General features: G+C 43.7%; 1 long non-coding RNA gene across 1 annotated transcript; it reads right to left on the bottom strand.

The window, feature by feature from the left end:
- Positions 1-929: 929 nt before the first annotated feature.
- LOC146811820 (uncharacterized) lies at positions 930-22,929 on the bottom strand. Its single transcript, XR_014965839.1, has 3 exons — positions 21,828-22,929; positions 21,047-21,342; positions 930-1,122 (listed from the first exon to the last, which is right to left on the bottom strand). It is a non-coding gene; the product is annotated as an uncharacterized LOC146811820 (long non-coding RNA).
- Positions 22,930-26,242: the final 3,313 nt, after the last annotated feature.

Here is a 26,242-nt window from a genome sequence, read left to right as displayed (position 1 = left end):
AATATCCATAGAGATAGATGAAGAGCATTTATCTGGAGATGGTGGATTGTGCTTAAGTCATTTTGATGAGCTAGCTGGTTGAGGTTTTAATTTAGGAGTTAGTTTTGGTATGGCTGAAGACATAAAAGTATTCTGGCACAAATTAAGAAAAATCCAGAGTCATTTATAGGCCACAATGTCGAAGATACTGAAGCATATGGTGAATGGCAGGCAGAAAGTGGGATATATGAGATAACATACAGCAGGAAGGGAGAGAAGAAACCATTAAGAACTTACAGAGTCCCATAACAGTAAAAAAAGTCAATAAATTGTTTTTTGAAGGAGCGAGTGCTTAAAATTAGTACCTGAAGATATGAAGCGCGATGTGAATGGTCTATCCTTTTGATAAAATGACCACCGGGCCTCTTGGAGAAAGAAGCAGAAGTGAAGAACAGATGCACGTTGCAGCAAGAACGAAAGATATTAGTAGCCAAAATAGACCAGGCTCTATGTCAGCACATAGACATCTGCAGCATTTTCTTCATTTCTGGTGAGAGGGAATTACGAAGTAATGAAGTGCCTCATCAAAAGGCCAAGTCACCACGCAGAGCACGGCTAGCCTGCTGCCATTCCCCTTGGTGTACAAACCACGCACCCATAACGTTCTGCTATTAAAAATTTCAACGCACACAAAAACAGAAAACTACAGATGTTTTGGCCCTATTGGCAAAACAAGATGCAGTGCAATCAGATATTGAACGGAGTGGTATCACAGGTACAAGAAACACACATTAGGAGCACTAGTGAACATAATAAGCACAGTGGCAGTAAAAGCATAATCTGGCCTCCTCTGGTGGACCTGATGTTATATATTAGTTGTCTATTTACCCCATAAGCCTTTGATCAGAACATCCATGTTACAGAACAAGACAAGAGACTACGTAATTGTTGCTTAACCAGTGAGCGTTTATTTATAACAAGTGTTCATAAGTGGGTAACGCCAGATATTCTTTACACCTTTGATCTCGATTCTCCTTCTCTGTATCTTTCCTTCCCTCCTCTCTCCTCGATGTTCTTTTGCTTCGTTAGGTGGTCTGTCGTATTTGTCTGTCTCTCACAGGTCCTCTTCTGTACCGAAGCGCCCTCGGGAAAACGAGAAAGGACAGGCAGTTTACTTCCAGGACAAAACAAACAAGTATTGGTTACTTCACCAATACACCCAGGATGTGTGACCAAGGGACGGAGAGGGGTTTCCTAGGATCCAACGGGAAACCCAGAATAAGGGACACAGCAAAACTACGGGTAATGACAGAAAAAGAAGAGATAGGTCACTCATTCATGCATGAAAGACAGAACCCTTTAAATCTCTGCAATAATAAGTGAAGAGCCTAGGTATAGCATACATGCCAACATATTAGAAGAAGAACTTGGGAGTTAAAAAGAAAATAATAGGTAGAATATATTGCCCCCATTGAATTCTATTGAAGCAGAGGCAATTTCAGGCAGTAGACAGCCAAAACAAAGCAATTTTTCGCTTCAAAAAATCAATAGTCTCCCGCCTGAAGCAGGTCTATTGTCATGCATGGTATAGAGTAAAACAAAGGGATACCTTTCATCGTACTCAAAAGTGGGTGTGGTTTCCATGATGTTGCAAGTGGGTACACTCCTTTCCTGGGTTACGCTGCACTCAAGAAGTGACATCACTGATGGTTCCTGACCTAGAACTGATGTCACCAATCGACCTTAACCTCGAAGTCCTGTCTCAGAAGTGACCTCACTCATGAACCCTTCTTAAGACTGAGGTTAGAAATGGCATAGGAGGGTGCCTTGGGGTCAAACCCTACTGGCCCTTTCCACCAAGCAGTATGAAGGAAGTGACATTATAGGTGCCCCTATTCAGCTTTTTCCCACAGCGGATATAGCTACTTTTGGAACAGGTGGTCCATATAAGGAGCTTTTGACACAGCTTCAGTCAACACCAAGCATGCAATGCAAGCAAAATAACTTGCTGCTGCTATCAAGATATACAGTTACTGTGTCTAAAAGACACCTTCTGGTGGTTGCTATGTGAATACTTTCAGCAATTATTGCCTCAAAATGATGTGAGCCATGCTTCTTCAAAAAGCAATGGAAAACTCTACTAGAGATTATCAAACAAAAGCCTTTGTCATCTGCTGCTTCAAAATACTCTATTAAGTCTGACTGGGGCATTGATGCCGAAATGAAATATGGACTGAAGAAAATATTTCCAAAATAGAAGCTGGGGAAGGATTTATAAAAAGTTCAGAGCTCACCTGTGCATGAGTATTTTACATTTTGGATGAACCTATTCCTGATTTTGCTATATCACATGATCTGCACACAGATGAAGGCTATGCTAAGATGGCATCTGTATAAGTACAGACGTGAGAGTTTATCTTCATTTTCATGGATGTCTCAGACCATTTGATCTGAGACGTGTATGAATGGGTTGAATGCAGCAAGGTTCCTATGTATGTGGAGCTAGCAACAAGAGAAAGGGAAATCCTACATTATGCAGCCCTCATACTATAGACCTAAAAACATCAAGCATTGTAACATTGCAGTTATATGTTCGAGAAGATGCTATTTTCATTCTTAACAAAATCATCATATACAAAACTAATATGATTTCTTTTATCAGTTGCACCAACAAGTAACATGCCTAATGTTTTGTTAAGAAGATTTGTGAGAGTAAAAGTAGGGATATAAGATTCAGGATCACCGAAACTGTTTAGAGGAGCATGGGCTGAGAAATAATCCTGTTGAAAGAACTTTGGTAAAGGAATAGTTAATGGGGAAAATGCATCTTCTCTTTGCAGGGAAGCATTATAAGAGGAGAGTAAGAGTGTTAGGGGTCACCGACTATTACTGGCAAGCAGCCCTATTCACAATTGGAATGGAGTGGTTTGTGGTATAGGCTGGACCCAGCAACTACCATTACCCGAGGGTGAGGGTCCAATAAGTTCCTCATATTCCAAGTTCAAACTTCGAAATGAGAAATAACATTGGGAATGTGATGCAACTGCTCTGAATTCAGTATGTCATCTCAGCTTAGCACATGTTTTCTACTGTTTAGCTGTGCACCCATACTTCTTTGTCACTAATCGTTTCGTTTTTGTTTAAAATCTTTATTCGATCTGTTTAAAAATAGACCATAAAAGCACAATTTCATCATATCAAACAAATATTGTAAAAAGCCATAAAACAATTTAAAATCATGATTGAGGTTAAGTACCCCTTACAGTACTTTAGGACAGCGCACCCATCAACTTTCTTTTTCTCATGCAGGCCCACAAAAATGAAGCTACCGAAAAGCAGACATAGTGGTTGGGTAAGGACTTTAAAAAATACAGTGCCACCCTACATTTGTTAAAATTAGGATGCCTTAAAATAGGGAGGATAAGCGCTTCTCTTTCACTTTGGTAGAACTTACAAACCAATATCAGGTGTAAATCAGATTGGGGCGAAAATTTGTCGCAAGGACATAGACTCAGGTCAGCATGCTTGAACTTCCTCTCTGGAAACCCAAACATCAGAGGAATGAAGTTCAAGCGGAAACGCAGCAAAATAAATCTATGCTGAGCTATAATGAAGCATGAGAGGTAAGAATAATCTCCCACGGATCTTGCCGGAACAAGGGCATAAGCAGTGAGTGCTTTTTGATGGTGATTCTTTTCCCTGTAAACAAAACTGGCCCTCTGCATGTATAGCTCAATTATTTTCTGTTTGGAGACCTTTCTGCAAGAGACAGGGTCCCTGAACAAATCTTCCTGTCCAATAGCAGTTAGTTCCGCTTCTAAGTATCTGAGCCATCCAATCCTGCTACGACCCTCCAGCTTCACGCAGTCACCAATTATACGTTGGGTTAGGTTAACCGTCGACCTTCGCCAAATGGAGAGCCACAGCAGGATTGGCGGCAGTCTAATAGAGTCAAACAAGTAGGGAAGCCCTAGTTCAAGATGTAAAATGTAGTTGGAAGATGAAAGTGGTAATGAAACCCTGGACTTGGAAAAGAGGTCTTCCATTCTCTGCAGTTGTTCAATGTGGGCCATACCCCAGACTCCCGCCCCGTAAGTTGCCGCCGCCTTGGTTTTAGCTTGATAAATGTGTTTAATCATGTCACAGGACCAGCTCTTAGCTTCTTAGTAAAACCTTTTATAGCTTGTAGGCTTTTTTCCATTCCCTGGGCTCTTGCTGCCACCAAGTTCGACCAAGTTTGTGTACTGTCGAACAGAATTCCCAGGTATACGAAAGAGTCAATTACTTAAATTGTCTTTGAGGCCAGGTGAAAGTAAGGGGTTTTTGCACCTCTGGCAGCTCCAGCTATGATGATGAAAGATTTGGTTTCATTAACTCGAAAGTCTAAGGAAGTCATGAATGAGGCATATGCTGTTCTGAGGCTCTGGAGAGCTACCCCTGTCCTAGCAAATAGCACTGCAGCACCAGCATAAGCCAATATTGGGAGGGGAGTGTTGTCAAAACTAGGCACATCGGGGGTCGAGCCAGACAGGGCTGCCTCCACCCCGTTGGTGTAGATGGAAAAAAGAAACGGGATGAGAACACATCCCTGCCTGACACCTTTCTCGATTTTAAACGAGCGCATGCATTCCCCGTTTAAGCCAAACCTCACACAGGCCGTTGCATTGGCATATAGCTGACGGATGAAGTGAATGATCGGGGGATCGATCCCCATTTCCTCCATCATAAGCCACAACTTCTGATGGGACACACAATCGATGGCGACTGACAAGTCCATAAAGGCAATGTATAACTTCCCACCTTTAGCCTTCATGTATTTATCTATACAGAGCGAGAGGTTGAGACATTGGTCCACTGTCTCCTTCTCTTTCTAGAAGCCATATTGCGCCTGCATTAAAATGTTCAGTTCCAGTGCCCAATCCTCCAGCCTGTCTAGTAACAGCTGGCCCATTAATTTGGCAGTCATATCCAGAAGGGAGATGGGTCTGTAGTACTTCTGGCTGCCCCCGTCTCCCTTCTTGAAGATTGGGACTTTAACACTGTGTTTCCAGGATGGGGGGGGGGGTCTCTACCGCCATGCTGTTGAAAACGTTTGTCATTAGGGAAACCCACAAATCACAGTTGGCCTGGAAAAGGTCAATCGGCACCCCATCGGGTCCCAGGGCCTTTCCCGATACACAGGCAGCAGCTTCCAACCCTATTCTGACTTTACGTAGCGAGAATGTCAGGTGTCTATGGGGAGGGGGTGCTAAATCAGATTGTGGAAGCTCCAGGGTAAATTATTGTCCAAAAATACCTTCAAATTGCTCAATCCACGCCTCTTCCTCTACATGCGTGTCCAGGAACGGATCTTTTGTGTCTTTAAAATAAGGGGCATTTATAACTTTCCAAAACTCCTTACTATTTACTGAGCTGGCGGCTAGTTCGAGGTCATCCCATGCCTTCCTCGTTTGTTTCTAGCCTGCTTGTACTCATTTCGCAGTGATCTTACCAAAGCCAGGTCCCTGGGCTTGGATTTTTAGAGCACTAACGAGAGATCCCTTTGCTATGGAGCACGATGTATCAAACCAGCGACTCGTTTGCAAATCATTTACTGGCTTGTGTCGTGTGAGTGCGGTTTTCTATTTTGCTAATAGGGTTCTAAACTGAGTAACTAGTAGAGGGGGGAGGACTCCTCGGCCAGGCAGAGTAGGATATTGGCCCTTACTTGGGCTATTATTGCTGGAACCAAGTTCTGCTTCACAGCCTGTGCCCAGTTTAGTTGGTATCCGTTGTTCCTAGCGAATACAATATCGGCCGCTACCTGTTGTGGTCTTTTCATTTTTTGAGGGAGGCTTAGGAGGCTTAGGAGGCTTAGGTTGATATATAGGATTGCGTGGTCGCTATGGCATGTGAACAAGGTGGCTGAGTGGTCCACTCTATCTCGTGTTGCAGAGGGGACTAAAACAAAATCATCGTGGACTCGCAGTTAATCCTCCTGAATGTTCTCTCTATCTGACCAGTCTTCAAACTGTTAGTTACACTCAGGTGCCTCGAATAAAGTAATCTGTTGAGGGTGTCACCATATTCATTATGTGGGAAATGGAGGAGGGGGTAGCCCTGGAAATCGTCCAACCCACACACCCTAGCCTCATTATACTTACACAAATGTGTGTTAAAATCCCCCATCCAGATTAGACTAAATGGGCCCTTGTGTGTACGTGGATTAAGTAAACCTAACTCATTGTTTAAGTCATCTGCGACTCGCTTCATGTTATCCCCAAATTCATTATTATAAAAATTAATTAAAATCCAATAGGTGTCATTTATGGGCTCCAATTGTAGAATTTGGAAGTGGTTATTCTGGGCACCAACCTGCTTAACTTGAAAAGGTAAGGTATTAGAGATTAAGGTTGATAGTCCCCCTTTAGCTATACCTGACACTGAGGGCACCGCTGGTGTATGAAATGTACAGTACCCTGAAAAAAGCACTGGGTCCTCAGCCCAAGTTTCTTGGAAGCAGATAATATCCAACCTTAGCCAATAGTTCTGCCACTCTGCATTTCCTGCTTTGGATGTAATCCCTGCCACATTCCATGTTGCCAGACTGATTTTATCTCTAGCTGCTAATCCCTGGATTGGGGGGGACGTAGGGGACACCTGCGGGCCAGGGGCTAAGTTGTCTGGTATAGGGACTGGAGGGTAGGAGGATGTTGGTGGTCAATCACACGCTTCCAGATCTGTGAGGGCAGTGAATCTATTGGCTAACCCGACCCCCAAGGCAGTACTCGCGCAGTCTAAGCATTGCGGCGTATATGTAGCCGGCCTTATCCCACCCCTCTGGTCAATTCCTGGCTGGGGACCCTGCTTATAGAAGTACTCCAGTTCTAAATGAATTATCTGCGTGCTACTAGGAGGTGTTCTATGGAGATTTTTAAGAAGAGTGGTGCCGAAGGGGCTTTGTTAAAATGTATCAACACGCAACTTCCTGCAAGGGATTTAGTTGAGTTACCAACCCACCCCACTCTCATCGCCATGATGATTTTATTAGCTAGTTGATGTCTCCCCATGCACAAGTCCATAAGACGATTTGATAGCCAGTGCAGACATTTGTCAATTAACTGCATGGTGGATTCGTACTGCTGGTCCCGCAGAGGAGGAACATTTGCCAGGACCAACACGAGGGGGAAAGCTGCAGATGGAAGATGAAGGACTTGATGTGGGTGGTTGACCCCCATTACCACAGGGGGGTCTTGAGTTCTTGTTGGATAAGGTCCCAATCTGGTTTCCCACAGTCCTCGAGGTACCTGGTGATTGTTGACCCTTCTGCCCAGGGGCTTTGGAGGTTGAACCTCCATTTGTACAGTGGACTGGGTGCGGGCTAAAGGGGCCAGTCCACCCTGCGCAGATGTCCTTGTTGGAATACCCATAGACATTGAGGACTTACGCCCCGACCGGCATGCGCGGCAGCTTCGGGCTTGTCCGTAACTGCAGATGTGAGATCAGCAGGCTAGGTCATCTTTAAAAGGGGCCAGATGTTTTTTGGGCCTCCAAGCCGGCTAGTCTCTCTTCAATTTTATTTAGCTTCAGAATGATGGGGTATAGTAAGGTGGACATAAATGTAGTTACTTCTGCCCAGAAAGCTTTATCAAAGACTGTTTCACGAAGTGGGACATTGGCAGTTAGCGGCATCAATGTTGTAGGAATATTTGAGGTGACTGTCTTGGCCTGAACAGTCCTGGGTTTAGTAGCTCGGATGGTTTTGGGTGGGTTGGGCTTGTCAGCCCCAGGACCCCTGCATCGCTTTGTTGGGGGATCAGTTGCAGGATCAGTGAGGGTTGGTAATGCAGCGTTCCTCCTATTGAAAATGTGAAATGATTGAATGGTGGGTGAAGGCTCCCGTTGACCAGGCGGAAGGTCATTGGATAAGGCCACTTGTATTAATGAAGTATGTGGGGCATTTTCTGAAGTACTCCCCAGTGGTGACCTATTAGAAAAAGAAGTGGTTCCATGGATAACCGTCTCTCTGTCCCGCCCCCTGTTTTCTCCTCCCGGACCTTCCGTCTCCCCATGATAGCAAGTAACCAATGAGCAATAAAAAAAAGAAGAAGGAAAAGTACCTTGGGTCAGAAGTAGGACATTAGAGGGGAGGCTCCGCCCAGCTTCTTGCGGGCTCCGACGGGCGTGGACGGGCCTGCCCTCGGCCAGGGCTTTGCCCGGGCATGGCTCGGGCGCATCCCCGCGTGCGTCCTGCGCCGTGGGCCGGCAACCTCCTTTAGTAGAGCTCCCGTGCGGTAAGCCTCCTAGGTGTTGTGGTCCTCCTGGACCAAGTTGCAGGAAGCATGGGCGAGCTGCACTGACCCCAAAGTGAAGAGCAGCTACAGGCGCTGTGGCCGGCGACCTCCTTTAGTAGCACTTCCATGCGCTATGCTTCCTGGGTGTTGTGGTCCTCCGGACCAAGTTGCGGGAAGCGTGGGCGAGCTGCACTGACCCCAAAATGAAGAGCGGCTACGTCACTAATCACTATCACTGCTCCAAGACATGGAGCACCAACTTAATTTTATTATGGCGATTGAAGAAAAAGAAATATGAATTTTGCTTAGTGGAATTATCTTGGGAGTTTTCATTTCCAAACGTATTTTGATGGTTATGCTGAACCATGATTGCTATTAAGTAGTTCTTCAAAACTTCTTCTGAGGGAACCGTTGCATACTTATACTAATAGCAGACCACAAAATCGGCACCTCTGGGCTCGTCTCTCCCGAAAAAGCAGAGCAGTTAAAGCGCAACACCTTCGCACATAGAGACAGCAGCGACCCTCCAGAAGTGACACGGGGGAGGGGCATTGAGAAGCCTGCTGGTACGGAGGGGGCACACACAACACGGGGAGGAGATAACACCGATCCCATGAGGATCCCGCCCGCCACTGCAGACACTCACCACGAGACGAAAGACGGTGAGCGGGGACATTGTTGACATCGCCGGGTGCGCCGGGAGTCCTGATGGTGAGCCCGCGAGGCTGAGGGCTCCTGACACTGTCCTCCTTAGTCTTTTAGGGCAACGGATTCAGTTCTATTCGAGAGCCTTTATTTAAGGCGCCTGACCCCAAAATGGCACGTGCAGAAGATCGTCGCCAGGAGTCAAAAAAGCAACACCTCAAGGGTGGCCCCCTTTAGCACCTACAGCGTAGTGGCCGCAAAATAGATGGTAATAGCAGCAACAGCTCCAGCCTCTATGGAAGACCACGATCAATTTTATGATCAACCGAAAGAGACACCGGAGGCACCCCGCCTGATTCTAATAAAATGGCAGCCGTCTCTCCCCCTGGTAGCTATAACTCGGAAATACTCTCCTCCTCGGGAGGCAAGCGGACACTGGATCTGCCCTCAAGCTGCTCCTCTGCAAAACAAACTCCCTCCCTTGTTGAGCGAAAGATAAAGATGGGGAACAGCTGGATAAAAAACACCAAGGTCAGAACCCCTTGCCTGACCCCAAGATGGCTGCCACATTGGTCTCTTCCACATTGTGCTACTACTATGGGACAAAAAACTTGACATCGACCAGACCTCAAACCTTTCCCCCATCCTGCCTACCCATCAGGTCATTGAATCTGTGAACTAACCCCCGACCGTGGAGACCTAGCTTTCTGGCTGATGCCCGGTGGAGCTACCTCATAGTTAAAGAGGTGCGATGGGCTGTGGACTCCCCCCCTCGTTCGTCACCTACCCAGCAGGACGTTGGGCAGACTTTCCTCCGTCTCTCCGTCGTATTCTCCCTCCTACTCCTTTACCCTACCCCATTACCCCTCTACGCTGCATTTATTTCATCCTCTATGTTCTTTAAATGTTTTCCCATTGAGACCTAGCTATTTGGCTGATGCCCGGTGAAGCTAGGCGATAGCTATAGAAGAGATGGGTTTGACTTCCCCCTCGACCGTCACCTACCAAGCCGGACTTTGGGCAGACTTTCCTTCATCTCTCCATCGTATCTCCCTCCTACCCCTTTACCCTTACCCCCTTCCCCTTTACACTTCACTTATCTCGTCTTCTATGCTCTTGTAATGTTTTTCTAGCAACTGATATAACTTGTAACTGATGTAATTTTGTAATTTTGTGGAACCTCATGTAAAGCGCTCTGATACCACCGGGTCCTGAGCCTGACAGGGACCCAATCTCAAATGGTCCATCACCCATTGTCATGAAGAAGTTCGAACAGGTGATCACATGGTTGAAGTCGAAAATCTCACCTCAGGACATTGATTGGATGAAGATCGATCGGACAGTGCACGAGCCAAAGGAGACGGTGCATGAGTTTTATGAGAGACTTTTGCAGGCCTTTAAGCAGTACAGTGGACTAGATGTGTTAGATACAAAAGACATGGGACAGTTTGTTTCGAAATTCGTGTTGGGATTGAGGCCAGAGGTTAGTCTCATGATACAGCAGCATTTAATTTGTTGGCAGAACAAGCCTGTGGATGAGATCTTACGGTATGCCAGGTACTGTAGTGATGAGATAGAATCAAAGCACAGGAAGTTGAAAGACAAATTGATGCTTGTTCAGATGCAAACAGCTCAGGGACAGCCTAACAGAGGAACGTTAGGAAGGAAGCAGGGAAATAACCAAGGAGGAAACCAGAACATTCAAGGTCAGGGAAGACCAAAGTCAATTGATCCTAAGACAGGGATGGATGTGGCGACATTGAAGAAGACCACTGCGTGTCATCTTTGTCACCAGATTGGACACTGGAAGCGCGAGTGTCCTTTGAACCCGATGAATCAGGTGCAGCAGGAAGGAGAGATAGTTCAGGTACCTGTATCTGAAATAGTTCCCACTGTGACTAGACCTAGGATGGTGAAAGGGGGGACCAATAGCCCGCAAGTGCAAGTCCCTCAACCACCTAGGGTTCAGAACATGCAACAAGGAGTCCGAACTTACATGCAGATGCCCATGTTCGAGGGGAGTGAGGAATTCGGCCCGGATCCGTTGGCATGACGGTGCCTGAGAGGGGAGGAAGACTGCACACTTGGAGCAGTCTTAGAGGTAGACCAGAGGGGACCATTTGTGGAAGCAGACATTGATGGTCACCCTACCACCTTTTTGGTTGACACTGGTGCTACCCGGTCTACCGTAAGATCAGCAGTAGTCCCTAACCTACCCCTCTCGGGACAATCAATCCAAGTTGTTGGCGTGCAAATTAGAAACTGACTAGCCCATTGACAGAACCAATTCCGGTGAGAATAGGAACTTTCAAAGATCGACACCAGTTCGTGGTGTGTGACTCGAGTCCAGTTTGCCTGTTAGGAAGAGATCTGTTGTGCAAGCTGAATTGCACCATCTATTGCACACCAAAGGGAGTTGAAGTACAGACGAAGGATGATGATGCGACCTTTAAGGTTGCGATCAGTGCGTGTGTATAGAAATGTACCCGGCGCTGACAGTGGAGGAACTTCCACTTGATTTGAGGGATTCCGTGTCAATTGATGTGTTGGACCTCAGTGGAGAGGAGATCGGATTGGTCAAAGGTGTAGACCCAGTGAAAATTCGGGTTAAGCCGAATGTAGAATTTCCTAGGACGCCCCAGTACAATCTGTCACCTGAAACGATTGCAGGGATCAAGCCTGTAATTGATTCTATGATCAGGCAGGGAATTCTGAAGGAGATCATGGGTAGCCCATGCAACTCACCTATCACGGGACTACAGAAACCGAGTGGGAAGTTCAGGATTGTACAAGACCTGAGAACAATCAATGAGATAGTTGTCCCATGTTTTCCGGTGGTACCGAATCCATCTGTAATCCTGTTTCAGATCCCGTGTGAAGCTGAGTGGTTTCTTTACAGCGATTGACTTGTGTCAAGCATTCTTCTCGATCCCACTACATGAGGAAAGCCAATTTCTTTTTGCTTTCCGGCTGGAGAACCGTGTGTTAACGTGGTGTCGTATCCCACAAGGGTACACAGAGAGTCCATCGATCTTTAATCAGATCTTGAAGAAGAATCTTGAAAGTCTTGTGTTGCCGCAGAACTCCGTTCTGGTGCAATACATTGATGATTTGCTCGTTGCTTCAGAAACTGAAGACGCTTGCAGGATCGATACCATTGCCTTACTGAATCATTTGGCAGAGAATGGACACAAGGTGTCTCCGAGCAAGTTGCAGTACTGCTTGAGTGAAGTGTAGTATTTGGGTCACAGAATTGAGAAGGGCAAGAGAAAGGTGTCACCCGATCGTATTGAGGCTATTATGAATATGCCTGTGCCTACCACTCAGAGAGAAGTCAGAATGTTCTTGGGGATGGTTGGCTATTTTCGCCAATGGATTCCCAATTTCTCCTTTGAAGCGAAGCCCTTGCAACGGCTGACGCACAAGGATGTGAGTGATCCGGTACCATGGGACGAAGACTGCTTGAGGTCATTTTTGAGGCTGAGAGAAGCCCTGTGCTGCGCCCCAGCTTTGGTAATGCCTGATTACAACAAGGCATTCACATTGTTCTGCTGTGAGAGAGAAGGTTGTGCATTGTCAGTCTTGACTCAGAGTCATGGAGGTGTCCGTAGACCAGTTGCCTACTTTTCAGCTACTTTAGATCCAGTAGCTTCTGCGTTGCCCGGATGTCTTAAATCCGTTGCTGCACAGGTGTCAGTATTGAAAGGTGTGAGAGCATTGTAATGGGACATCCACTTACAGTCTATGTGCCACATTCTGTTGAACTGTTGATGAAAGACTAAAACACAGCACCTCACAAACAATCGATTGACACGTTATGAGCAAGTTATGCTTGCTGCAGAGAATGTAACATTGAAGAGGTGTTCTGTTTTAAATCCTGAGACATTGATGCCTATTCCAAATGTAGATGACGAAGATTGTGAGGATCACGACTGTCTCGATGTGACTGAATTGTGCACCAAGCCGAGACCAGACATCGTTGATGAACCGCTCCTTAACCCTGATGAGATTTTATTTGTGGACGGTTCATGTTTAAGAGATAATGCTGGTCGGCTGAGAGCAGCGTTTGCTGTATGTACCATCACAGGGGTGGTTGAAGCTGCTTGTTTAGAGGGAGTACACTCCGCACAGGTAGCTGAAATCATTGCCTTGACCCATGCCTGTTTGGCTGCTGACCAGATTCGGATAACTATTTATACCGATAGTCAGTATGGGTTTGGTGTCGTTCACGACTTCGGACAGTTATGGTCACAGAGAGGATTCATGACATCTTCAGGTTCGCCCATTAGAAATGGGGAATATGTGAGACAGTTGTTGGAAGCATTGCAATGTCCGACAGAGATTGCTGTTGTCAAATGTTCAGCCCACTCTAAGGGAAGTGACTTTGTATATATGGGGAACAATTATGCTGACGAAGTTGCCCGGTTTTGTGCAGAACAAGGATGCATATTTACTGGAGGATATACTGGAGAAAGCAGAGAGAGAACCGATCTCAGCATGATGTTAGCCATGGCCGATACATGGGAGGAGCTAAAACGACTGCAGGATGAGGTTTCTGATCAAGAAAGGGATGGCTGGATAAGATTGGGATGTGAGAAGGTAGATGTGGATGTGTGGGTTTCGATCATGGACTACATGTACATTATGCTGATGATTTGTTTATGAAATTATTTTGCTGATGCAACAATATTATACTCTTACTTGAGTCTTTATACGTTTTATTGTCACCAATGAACTTTCTTGATTAGCCCTTTGCACTGGGTGTAAGTGTTTTGGGTATTCTCAATTTGTTTGTATACATGTGTTAATTTAAAGTATGATTCTCATGTTATTTTTAGCCTTGAAAAAGTCGTAGGCTTAATGCCATTTTCGACAAAACGCGTTGGCTCAGGCATGGTTCAGACATAAGGCTCAGAAAACTAAAGAATGAGAAGACCTATGAATATTAAAGGAAGAAGAACAAGAAATTAATTCTTTTCATGTGCAGTATTCTGTAACAATTTGTTTTGATTGTTTGATGTGTGCTCCGAAAAAACTGTAATTATCTTACTAATCCTTGGATTTAACTTGGGAGGTTAGGGTGTTTCCTCTATTTTTGGATGCACCGTACAAAATATGCTTTATTGATTTACTTTACTGTGAATACTTTATGTGCGCTTCTAGAAACCCTTTACACCCAATCTCTCTTTTGACTGCCTTGAATGTGGACCAGAAACTGCATTGCAGTTATCGACCAGAGGCTTCTGGGATTGTGGAACAAGTTAATGGGACTTTGAAAGCACGGATGGCAAAAGTGTGTTCTTCGACATCCCTGAAATGGCCCGACGCACTGCCCTTGGTTCTTATGAGCCTTCGTAGTGTTCCCGATAGGAGGACTGGGTTGTCGCCGCATGAAATACTGATGGGGAGGGCAATGCGAGTACCAGCGATACCTGCCACTGCTTTGATTAACATCACTGATGACTTGATTCTCGACTACTGTAAGGGACTGGCTGACGTAGTCCATTCTGTGTCCCAGCAGGTGCAAGCAGCAACTGTTCCAGCCGCAAGTGACCTGTGCCGCGACTTGTGCCCGGGAGATTGGGTGCTCGTGCGTAAACACGTGAGGAAGAGTTGCCTGGATGTTCGTTGGCGTGGTCCGTACCAGGTAATACTGGTCACGAACATGGCAGTGAAGTGTGGGGGACTGCCGAACTGGGTGCATGCCTCCCATACTCGCAGAGTTCCAGCACCCTTGGAAGATACAGCCCCTCTCGTAAATGAAAATCCAGCTGAGGTGGCAGGGCCATCTGAGAGGGCAAGCCAAGCTGTGAGTGATGCTGATGCAGTTGGTTGTGCACTAGATCAAGCAGAAAGGGGTTGTGCAAATCGAAGCCCAGAATTTGACTCAGATGGAGAGAGTGTTGCTGTGGGTGGAGTAGAGTCAAATTCTGCTGAAGAAGGAAGTAGTGCACAGGGTATTCGAAGGGAGAGCAGAAGTGCCACAGAAGCAGAGAGAGTTTGGCCCGTGAGTCAGAGGCGGCTGAACTTAAGATTGGCACCTGAAAGAGATCTCGCCCCAGTTTCTGAAACATCTGAATCTGAACAAAGTGACGAAGAGCAAGCTCGAGTCAATCTGAGAAGGTCCAGGAGAACAAGAGTACTGTGTCAAAAGTACGCCTCACCTGAGTGGACTTACGTTGTGACTGATGCCAGGCGTATTGAGCACGGGGAGGCTGAGGTCTTTGACGCTGATCAGTAATTCTCCGAACCTGAAAATAGACGTGTTGTTACGGGTTCCAGGGGTGGAAATCGAAGGAATACTGACTCTCAATATTCGGAATCCACCACTTCTGAGTAAGGTTCGTGAATTGATCTTGGAGACGCTAGTTTTTCCAACTTTTGGTATTGTACCACCACACCAGGAGTTAGTGGTACTTCGTCTTGAAATTCTGCAAGGTGTCTTAGGGATTTTGGGAGCTGATCTTGTTCTGGACTGAAGGTAAAACCCTTTGTTGTACATAAAAGTCCAAAGAAGAAGATAACTTAGGCCCGAGTGGAAGAAGAATAAAGTTAGGGACTTTCCGTCAAGACAATGAAAGAGGGCTAGGGAAGTCTTTTGGGGACTGTGTAAATAAGGAACTGAAAATTGCAGGGGATTTCCAGCTTTGAAGTGTTGTTTGAACTGGTTGACAAGCAATACCCGAAGGAGAAAGAGACTTTTACGTGTTGCTGTTGAGCTAAGAACTTTATAAAAATGGCAGATGCTGGAAATACTCACCGTAGGGCTAAATTAGTGATAGGTACACTCTTAGGGGTAGTGATAGTCACTATAGTTGTGATAGTTGTAGCCTTGTATATTGTTTCGTAGGAGGGGAGGTACAGGGGACACCTACACCTACCACCTCTAGCCAGGAAGAGGTTACTGTAGGAGCTCAAAGAGCTTTGTTACTTGAAGAGAGTCGTAGGTTTCATATAGGTGTGTCTAGAAGTGACTTTAAGCTTAATGCTTATGCAAAACTGTTGTATGAGTATGTGGATGCAATGGATGTAAAAGACTGCTATGTGTGCATGCAGCTACCTTCTTCTGTAGATGAGGGTATTAGATACCATCACCTTCCACTAACTTACGGAATTTCTTGTAGTTTGTTGCTTAGTACCTTTTAAGAGAGAAGACAATTTGAGTATTTCTTTTCCAATTACAATGCAGTACTTCCTGAATTTCCAGCTTATAAGCATTTGAATAAATACAATTATTACAAGTCAGAAGACAGACTTCGGAAGTATTTCATAACTACTTTGGAATTGGATACGGCTTATGCTCACCGACATAATTTGACATGTTCATTGTCAGAGACAGATAAGAAGTTCATAGGTCAAGTAGAAGATAGATATAGAAAACTAACACAGACACGAAATACAGGGGAGAGTCCAGTGGATTGGACAGACGAGGAGAGATTGAACAGATCCAAGGGGAGTTATGGACCCATAGCGTTAGATCAGGTGCAAAATGGGGAAGTTGTGTGTGAGACGTCCTCAGACCTATTATGAAAAGGTTTCAGTAGGACAAAGTACGTGTGACCATACCTTTACCATGGAGGACTCTGCTAAGAACTTTTTGCAAGGTCCGGTGCAAGTGATTCCAACTGTTTATTATGTGTGTGGAAGGAATGCCTATGTGAGGTTGCCTGCGAATTGGTATGGTACATGTTACTTGGCTATTATCTTTCCGAAAATGTATCATGCCGAAGAATTGAATCTTCTGGAGACTGGTCATCATTCTAAAGTACGGAGAGCTGCGAGTGCAGGAGCAGTGATTGGTGATATCTTTGGAGCGATGATACCAAGTTTGTGTGTGATTTTGAATGATGTGAAGATTAGAAGGTTGGCGACTGTGGTTGATGAGTTGTCGATGAATACTGCAAGATCTTTGCTGTTGGTGGATGGAGACATGTTGTCGATAAGGACGATGGTTTTGCAGAATCGTCTTGTTTTAGACGTATTATTGGCAAAAGAGGGCGGAGTCTGTACATTATTGAAAGTCCAGGAATGTTGTACGTATATTCCAGACAATAGCAAGGATCTGGAGCGATATATAGACAACATTACTACGATTCATCAAGAGATTGAGGATTTGACTGAAGAGGGTGTGTGGGAAAAGGTTGGTAAAGGATTTGGTCGTGTGGGAAGTTGGTTTGCGAGTCTGGGAAAGGGGTTCCTTGGATTCGTGCTAAAGCCCCTTATTATTGCTGTGGTTTGTGTGATCTGCTTGTGGGGTCTCATCAGAGCCTATAAGTGGTACAGAGGAAACAGAATTGAAAGAGCTCTCAGAGCGAGTGAAGTGGGAATGGCTAGACTGCAGGACAGTCAATACCAGAATCTCAAGAATATGGAGAGGTTCCAACAGGGGAGAATGGCAACAAGTACTGTTTAGGTCGGTTCTTTCTCCAAGGGAATTAATTGTGTGATGGTGTGATGACATTTTTCATCAAAGGGGGGAACTGATAGAGCGTCATGCGATTCTGAAATTTGTAGGGGTGCATCATATTCACCGTTAGTCAGCACCCGCATATTAATCGATGTATGCTAAGAGTGCCATAGAAATGTATTATTAGAATCGTTTTACATAGAGATGATTAGAAATGTAATAATGCTTTTGTGAAGAGCAATGTTGCAGATTATCGTGAATGTATTTAGTAAATGCATAATGATTAGTTTATGTAATGCAATGTATTAGGTTAAAACGTGTGTCATGTTAGAGTTACACGTGCAAGTTGCTTGCTCACGTATATGAAAATAATGAACTAATGCTTAGAGTGTGATTTAATAGTGTGTTTAACAGTGTAAAGGCCTGATCGCATATACATATAAGAGAAAGGCCTGTTCATTTTCTTATGTTAGCTAACATTGTAGGCCGAAAATGATTTCCCTTGGTAAAGGCTTTGGGTTACCAGAGGATAGAAAATCTTAGAGAAGTGAAATGTTTTTTCTTTCGTTCCCATGTTTCTGTTGCAGGTGCAAGGACATTTAGCTCGTTAGTGAGACTAGGTCTTTGTTTTAGGAGTTAGGATGCTGCGAGAAGCCAACAGGGGAGTGCATTGGAATGTGGAGATGATACTTTCAGCGGAGAAGGTGCCTGGGACCCAAGGTCAAGCTAACCATCGTTGGACGCCATACAAGTTGATGGAAAACTACTGGGAGAAGACCTGGCTGAAGAGGTGTGCCGAAGGGCGTGTTCTATGATTTTGGGGTTTTGTATTAGGGACAGTGCCCCGTGGGTTGAGCGGTTGAGGTTTAGACGGGAAGCTAGAAAGAGCATCTTAGATCAAGCTCTGGCTAAGTGAATGTACTTCTTAGGAAGTCTTCACTTCTGACATCTTTATTCTCTCGCCTGGGAAGGGAAATGTTAAGTAGGGATGTCACTTTAGAGTTAGAGTAGGGATAGACTGACGTTTTTCCTTTTTAGACTAATGATTCCTAACTTGGATATTGGCTTAACCATTGCTTTCTTGATGATCTTAGAATCAGTGATTCTTTTTGTTTTGAGTCGGATGAGAATCCTACGTAGGCTTGCTTTTGTATTAGTGCCCATTTATCTCCTACACCTTGTATTGAGGTGCCTGTATGTTCAGTTATTTCTGGTTGTAATAAAATCCTATAAATTTTAGATTCGGAGTCATTGGTCCTTCCCAAATGAAGTCAAATTTCGGTGATTATATTCTGATAATCATATTTCCTCCCCTCTACGCTATTTAGCAGATAAAAAGATCCTGGCGACTTGAGAGGATTCTTGTAGATAACTAGGTAGGCAAGAATCCGGTCCTATCACGCCCCTAGCTATATAGCTTCCCACTTCTCATCTATATCTCTTGCAAGCTCTTCCTCTCACATTACCATTTAATTATTGCTGTTTTGGTAGTGGGCCTATAACTAGAGCCTATAATTCCCTTGCAGTTAGAGGCCTGGTTGAATAGTGACTGTACTCAACTCACGACTGTCCTGAGTTCATTTTTCCCCAATGCCCGCCCAGTGTAAAGCCCATATCAGTTTAAGTGTGTCTCTTCCTGAATTAAATATGAGGCTTTACATTCCTCCCTGTATTTTAGGGTTCAATTTTTGGTGCGAAATCCAGATTGTGTGTAAGTGGGGTTAGAAAGGACTGAAAAGATGTAATTCTCTCCACAGGAGCCAAGTGCTTCCAATAATCTGATAATATATGTATGGTACATGAGAGTCCACCCTTGTGTGACCTATGATGTGACAGAAGCCAAAGCAAGTATTGCAGTGGACGGGACAAAGCACTTCTTCAACCTCCAGCAAAGGCTTCACTTTCTATGGCTGTTGCATCCTATGGGCAGTCAAATCTGAGCAAGCCTTATATAGCATGAGACATTGGGAAGACTCAGGCCTTCTTTCATCTGGCTCTCGAAAAGGGTATCCTTCCCGAATCTGGGAGATTTCCCGTCCCATATAAAAAACACAAGAGACAAGATTGCGACTCATTAAAAATCTGCTATGGAATGGCCAGGTGGAGCATTTGTACGACATACAACAAGCAGGGAAGGATATTAATTGCAATGCAAAAGATTTAAAAAATGTTTTAATCTAAGATAGATCCAGCCTGCCCTAGCCACAGGGATCCTTAAAACCAATGTCCAACAATTGGGCTAGATTATAATTGTATATGGTAGAGTGAGAGAAAGGGGTTATAGGCCCCGGTGGTATCTGTCCTAGTTTAATGGGTAATATTTAATTGGATCCAGTTGTCCAAATTCGGAAGCCCATAGCCCATTGAAACAAATGGTTTGAATTTGGATAGAGTGTAGATTTGAAATCTAGATCTTCTTATTCCCTAATGGGTAACAGTTCAAAATATTAGCGAGTTTTTTTGTATGCTTTTTATTCTGTTTGATAGTCCAGAGCAATAGAACAAACAAAAATAAAATGCAGCCAACGCGTATGTTGCCCCTTCTTGGCGCACAGGCCCAGCACTTGTTTAAGGCTGATAATAGAAATTATGTACATTAAGGAATCAAGAGTAAAGGGATAAATGGAAAATGTGATGCCCTCCTGCGACCCCCTCTTTTTCCAACACAAACCTGGTAACTATATGGTAACTATATGTGCAAGTAGTGCAAAGGTCCCTATGTGCATGTGAAACTTTCCTTTTGAAGGAATTGATATGGAAACTCAGTTGGATCTGCCATGCCCATCCCTAAGGATTTGGTATAATTAACACAGAATCCTAACACTCTTGAGTAGGCTTCTAATTGTTTTTTGACTCAGCCGGGTCAGTCAAAAAAAACACAGGATGTCATTGTCAAAAAGAACAAGTTTATACATTTTTTGCATCAGTTGATAGTGGTTCAGCACCCACACTGTTAATTAGATTAGATATATCTCATACGAGTTCTGCACATGTATCATATCAATTGTTCCAATAATTGTCATCAAAACATAACATGTAATTAACACATGAAGAGATAATGTCTGTGTTCATTTATTCTTTATTTATTTTCTTCTTAAAAGCATGCCCATTAAGCAGTAATCAAGGTAGCCAACACGTTTCATCCTACTCGGACTTCTTCAGGGCTCAAGTATTAATGTGACAGTCCCTAAGTCATAAGAGACTGGTGTCGAGTGGGTGGTCCAGGTTATTATCCTTGTGTTTAAGAAAAAATCGAGTTTGTGTGCTCGATTTGTAATGCGGCGCGCTTGGTGTCTTTTTGTGATGGGAAGACACTTATTGGAACAAGTGATATGACACATATGCCGAACTCATATGAGATATATCTAATTTAATTAACAGTGTGGGTGCTGAACCACTAGCAACTGATACAAATTTTGAAAGCTGTTTTCACTTTGAAGTAGAGAGGGGCTATACTTCAGGTTCTATGCACCAATAGAAAATATTTTTTTTTTTAAAGTTTTCCCATTACATTTGTTGACAAGTGCGGTACCATATTGCCTCAACCCCCCTGTGTATATTAGTCTTAAGTTTACACATCTTGCCTTTAACATTTATGGCCAGTATTATTGTCGGGACTGCTCCGGCCTGATTGCATCTGCAGATGGGGAGAAGCAAACCCTGAATAAAGACGCCCGTTGCACGAGGAAGAGTGCTTCCGTTTTAGTTGACGCGGGCGTCTTCCGCCCTGCCCTTCACCTACATGTTTGCTTCCGGGTCACAGCTCATCACGTCCTGATGTTCCTCGACAGATATCTGAATGCCAGCTCTTCGTTTATCGTCCATCTTGTTTTGCTTCTCCTGTATTAGGCGGGGACGACGGTCTATGCTCCTGGAAACCTGTAAAGAGAAGAAAACAAACAACATCTAAAATATCCATGTTATCTTCAAAGGTGATAACGTGCTCTGCGCAATATATTAGGGTGCCTTTACTCATCTGATTTAATTGTCCATAGCACATGGAGATCTCGTTTTCCTGTGCACATGTTTGATAAAGTTCTATAAAGAAAAAGCAGGCAAAGGATTAGTTTATTCCTGAAGTTAAGGAATTAATCTCTATCTAGTAGCCCTGCACATTTTTGTGCATATTGATAATTTCATTCCCTAAGAATCGTTCCTATTGGCAATATATTGTTTTTTCTTTTTTTCTTTTGTATGAATATCTGTTTTGGGCTATTATTTTGCCTCCCTGTTTGTTCACCATCATAGGTGAGTTCATATGATCATTTTCTTTGCTATATATGCACTCTGCTCTGATTACATAACACCTTATTGTCCTCTCTTACTTAATTAGATGGTAATCTCATCCTACATCTACCAGCATTATAGCCTCAGTGAAAGAGGGGAATTTAACAGTTACTCATTTATGTGAATACATTTTATGACAGGAGTGCATGATATTATATCATAACCATATACATACACTAACACATATACATTTTTCTTTACATGTAGAAACCACATAGAAAACATCTGAAGCTTACCCGTCATTCCTGAATATGCCTTGGACAGGAGTCTTTTCTTTTCCCTTGTTCACCCCTCTTCCCCCATCACACCAATCCTGGCTTTGACGTTGTTGGACATTCTTGGTGGGTGAGAGAAGGTGGGACCTTGCTTCATGACTTGCATCTCATCCCTGCAGAAACTTCAGGTAAGAACTACAATTACTTGATTATTGCTGATTCTACGGAGGAGGGTTGCCATAGTCAAGGCACATTTTAGAGGGGAAATAGGTCATCCTTGTCTTGTTCCCTTCATAAGTCAAATGATGAAGGAGGAAATGACTGGTCATTAGGATTTTTATAAAGAACCTTTTGAATATATCACCAATCCACTCTATTGAACACCTTCTCCGCATCAAGCAAGAGAAGGGTCTATTTTCAGATAGTATCAATAAGATTCACCGCCAGCCTTGTGTTATCCTGGGCATGACGTTCTTGGACAAACCTAGACTGTAAGAGCTGTAGCTGTAGCCAAATCAGACTTAATCATGTAACCTAGATCTTCATGAGAATGTTATAGTTGTTATTGAGAACAGCTATCGGCTGGTAGGTCCACAGCACAGGGGATCTTTCCCTGGTTTCAGGAAGAACATAATTATGGTATCAATCATGGTAACCATAACCCTATGAGATTCACCCATGAAGATGATACATTTTGCTAGGGAGTTCTGCTAAAATGTTCTGAAATGCTTTGTAGAACGACATGGGGAAACCGTCTGGGCCCAGAGCTTTATTCTGTGGCCTGATCAACATATAATGTTGTGATGGGTTTTTCCATTTCTTAGTGGATATCAGCGCCTATCATTGGAGGTTGTATTGCATTAAGAATAGACTATGTATGTGCGTGTCCAATGCTTTCCTATAATGCAATTATGTGTAAGCCTCTGTAAACATATTTAAGATTTGTGTGATGTGTGATCTAAAAGTATCATCAGCGGTCTTCAATTTTTACACAAAGTTTCAGGTCTGGAGGGAGTTTAGTTTACATGCTAGAATGCCGTCTGCCTTACCATCTTTTTCATTATATTTCTCTCCAATTAAAAGCTGCTCTTATTAGCCCTGTTCTTTGTGCAAAAACAGAAACATTTAGGGGAGACAGTCAACCTTGTTTTGCTGTTCAAGAGATCATACCTGAGACTTGCACTCCTGTTTCCTCTCTCTCACCAATCTTTGAAATCTGGCTATATGCAAGATAAATTCGCCTTGCAGAAATACCTTAGCCGCATCCCAGATCGTGTGGAATGATTTTCTTGGATGTAATTGTGGATAGTGTGTGATATCATTGCTCTAAGGGAAGTGTCCGAAAAAGCTATTTCATTCAAGCACCATATTCTTATAATGAGAGTCTGGGTACCTGAAGGCCTAAGCTTCACATCACAGGAGAGTTGTCCGATAAAGTGCTGACCTCGATCTCCATAGCTAACACTAATACATATGCCTGTCTGCTGGTTAGAAACAAATCTGTTCTAGAATGTGTTTTGTGTACACAAGAGTAGAATGTATACTCCCTCTTATGAATACTGTATGCGACAGGCCTCCAACATTCCCAGAAATTAAATGCCCTCTAAAAGTGTTTGTGATGTGGTGTAGGTGCACTGTATGGGTTTTGACCTGTCTAGGGTAATGTCAAGCTTTGCATCAAAGTCTCATCTTACAATTATTAATCCACGTGAAAAGGCTTTGATTTGGGAAATCAGAGTTTGATAAAAGGCATTTTTGTCTTCTTTGAAACCATATATTGAAAAGTCGGTGAGCTCTCTTTCGTATAATTTCTCTAATGATAATCATTCCACCTATTTTGTCCTGCAGGAGGGTGTCAAGTTGAAATGTCAGTTTCACCTTAACAATATTGTCAAACTCTTAGTTTTATTTGTTGTGTGAAAAGTGTTGGCAAGGAAACCAGTATGATTTGGGACATGGTGCATCTTGCCTGAGAAGATGCTTCTCATGTAATAGTGCTATGTTGTATTCTATGTTATGGAGCCATTTAGTAATGCTTGTCTCTTTATCGGAGAATTTAGGCCTCGAACATAGTGATCAGTTTGATGTCAGCCATTGTAAGATTTAGACCCACTAATTTCATAGCCTCCTAAATCCTCTTGTTCACATAACTTCCCCTGGCTGTGCTTCTCTTCTTGATAACCAATGTGGCTATTTGTTTTTGTTTAAGCTCATTCACTCTAGTTGAGATCTCACTCCAATCCCCGCTCCCAACAAACCTCCCATCCAGCCTCTAAAAAGCATCAAGTTGGAACTAACATGTAAACAGTTAACAACATAAAAACAGTATCATACGATCCAGCAACAGACCTGGCAAGTTGATTAAGGCATTTGAAAACACCCCTAATGGGCAGAGCCATCCAGGCCACAGGGCAATGAGGCACTGCTTTATCAATTTTAGGTAAATATACTGCTTGTGACACCTCCTCCTCCATAACTGGTGCCTCTAAGAGATCTGTCTGCACTTGATGTTGTTTCGATTATCGAGCCCCCAAAATGTACTCCTTATAATAGTGTATGTCCCAGCCCTCTAGAGAGATTCATAAATCTTCCTGAGCTCTTCTGATGGCAAGGTTATTTAGCGCACATAAGGGCTTTCTGCTTTATAGCTTGACTCATAGTAGTGCTATTTAAGATGTAATATTGCAATCAGAGGACAACTTTCAGCTGCTCCCAAACTTCCCTTATTTTCCATAGTAGTGCGAGAGAGGGTGAGTGCTTCCACTCTTGTTCCAACTTCTTCAGTTCCTTCTTCATGTTTTACATTTCCAAGTATCTCACTCTACCAAGTCTTGTCATCATTGGTACACATTTGCTCCTCAAAACTGGCATGAATGTGTGTGTGCCGGGCTTCTTGTGCGGAAACTCCAACCCCCTCATTCAGATCAAGGTACTCCTCAATATGTTTCTCAAATTCTGTTTTAAATAATGGGTTCCTAGGAAGTGCGAGGCAGAGGAACCAAACAAGAGGGTTATTCTGTTCCAGGCTCAAATCAATATCTGTAGACCTCAGGGCTTGGTCCAAAAGTAATATCAAAGCAAATCAGCATCTTGCATTAGAAAAGCTAAGCCATTGCTTACTTTTTTATTATTTAAAAACATGTATTGATTTATATATCAAAAGAAAAACCTTTGTTTACTATAGCCTGATAGCACGCCGTAGCGGGCTATACCGGCCAGTAAAGGCCAGCTCCAGCGTTTAACAAGGGAGCGGGACTTTAATGGCTAGTATAACCCAGCTACAAAGGGCTTTAAGGCTATTAGAACATTCTGCCACTAGAGGGCAGAATGTTCTAACAAATAAAACAAAGGCCTCTCGGAGCCCGAGGGGATTTAAATCCCCTCGGGCTCCGAGAGGCCTTTGTTCACAGCAAGAGCTGTGAACAAAAACAACATTGGAATGTTACTCTGCGGGCTTTTACCGGTCCGTAGAAGCACAAAGCCCTCCATTGTATTCAATGGAGTTCTCCACATTCCAATGCTCTAATAATACATAAGACATACTACAATATATTCTGTGGGCATATGAGAAGTAAGTGTAATCTCTATCATCTATATGTTGTTCTCTCCAGATGTCTCTCATTCTCATAGTGAGTAAACCAATTTTAAGCTTCCTAGAAACTGCATTAGTTGTTTCCCGCCTGTTACCTGATGTGTCTACCATTCCTTTCCAAACCTTATAAAATTCATCTGCGAGGTTAATATTTCACCAGCAATGTTAAATCCATTGTGCTTTGCATACGTGGGTTCATCCCATCCTCGTCGCCAGTGTAATAACTTAAAATGAAGAAGAAGAATTCACAGCAGGTAAGTGGAAGCTTCTTTATTCTGATCATCTTCTCTCAACAACTGACAACACCAATATTCTATTGTAAGCTATAGTGGAAAGTTCCAAGGAGGAGAAGAAGGGAGAGGGAGGGAAGGAGAGGAGAGGAAGAAACCATGGAGGGGAGGGAGTATGTAAGCTTATACCTGAGTAGATTACAACACAGTGTAGTAGGAATTCTGACAAAAAACACTCTTGTCCAGAATTCAAGGAAGAGACAGTTGCTGTAGTCCCAAGTACGCATACCAATATACCTTTCAACGTGAAGAATCTGCACTTTCCTTCTTGGTATCAAGAAACCAAAAAATGAGGGCAAAATGGAGAAAGATGGCCATGCCATTACATTTAGTATGAGCAGAACAATGGGTCGCAGTGGTACATAACCTGCGATTCAATGTGGAGATAAGGAGACGCTTAAGGTGCGTCTCCTCGAGACAGAAAACGTCTTGGGCCCTCTGCACCAGGAATGGCCTACTAACCACCCATGTAATTGTCTCTTTAAGGTCGCTAACATTTAGGTGCCGATTCCGATCCGTGAAAATTTTTTTGCCTACGACTCGTATCCGTATAT

The sequence above is a fragment of the Triturus cristatus genome, chromosome 7, assembly GCF_964204655.1.
Source record: "Triturus cristatus chromosome 7, aTriCri1.1, whole genome shotgun sequence".
NCBI lineage: Eukaryota > Metazoa > Chordata > Amphibia > Caudata > Salamandridae > Triturus > Triturus cristatus.
This window is presented reverse-complemented; position numbering and strand designations above follow the sequence as displayed.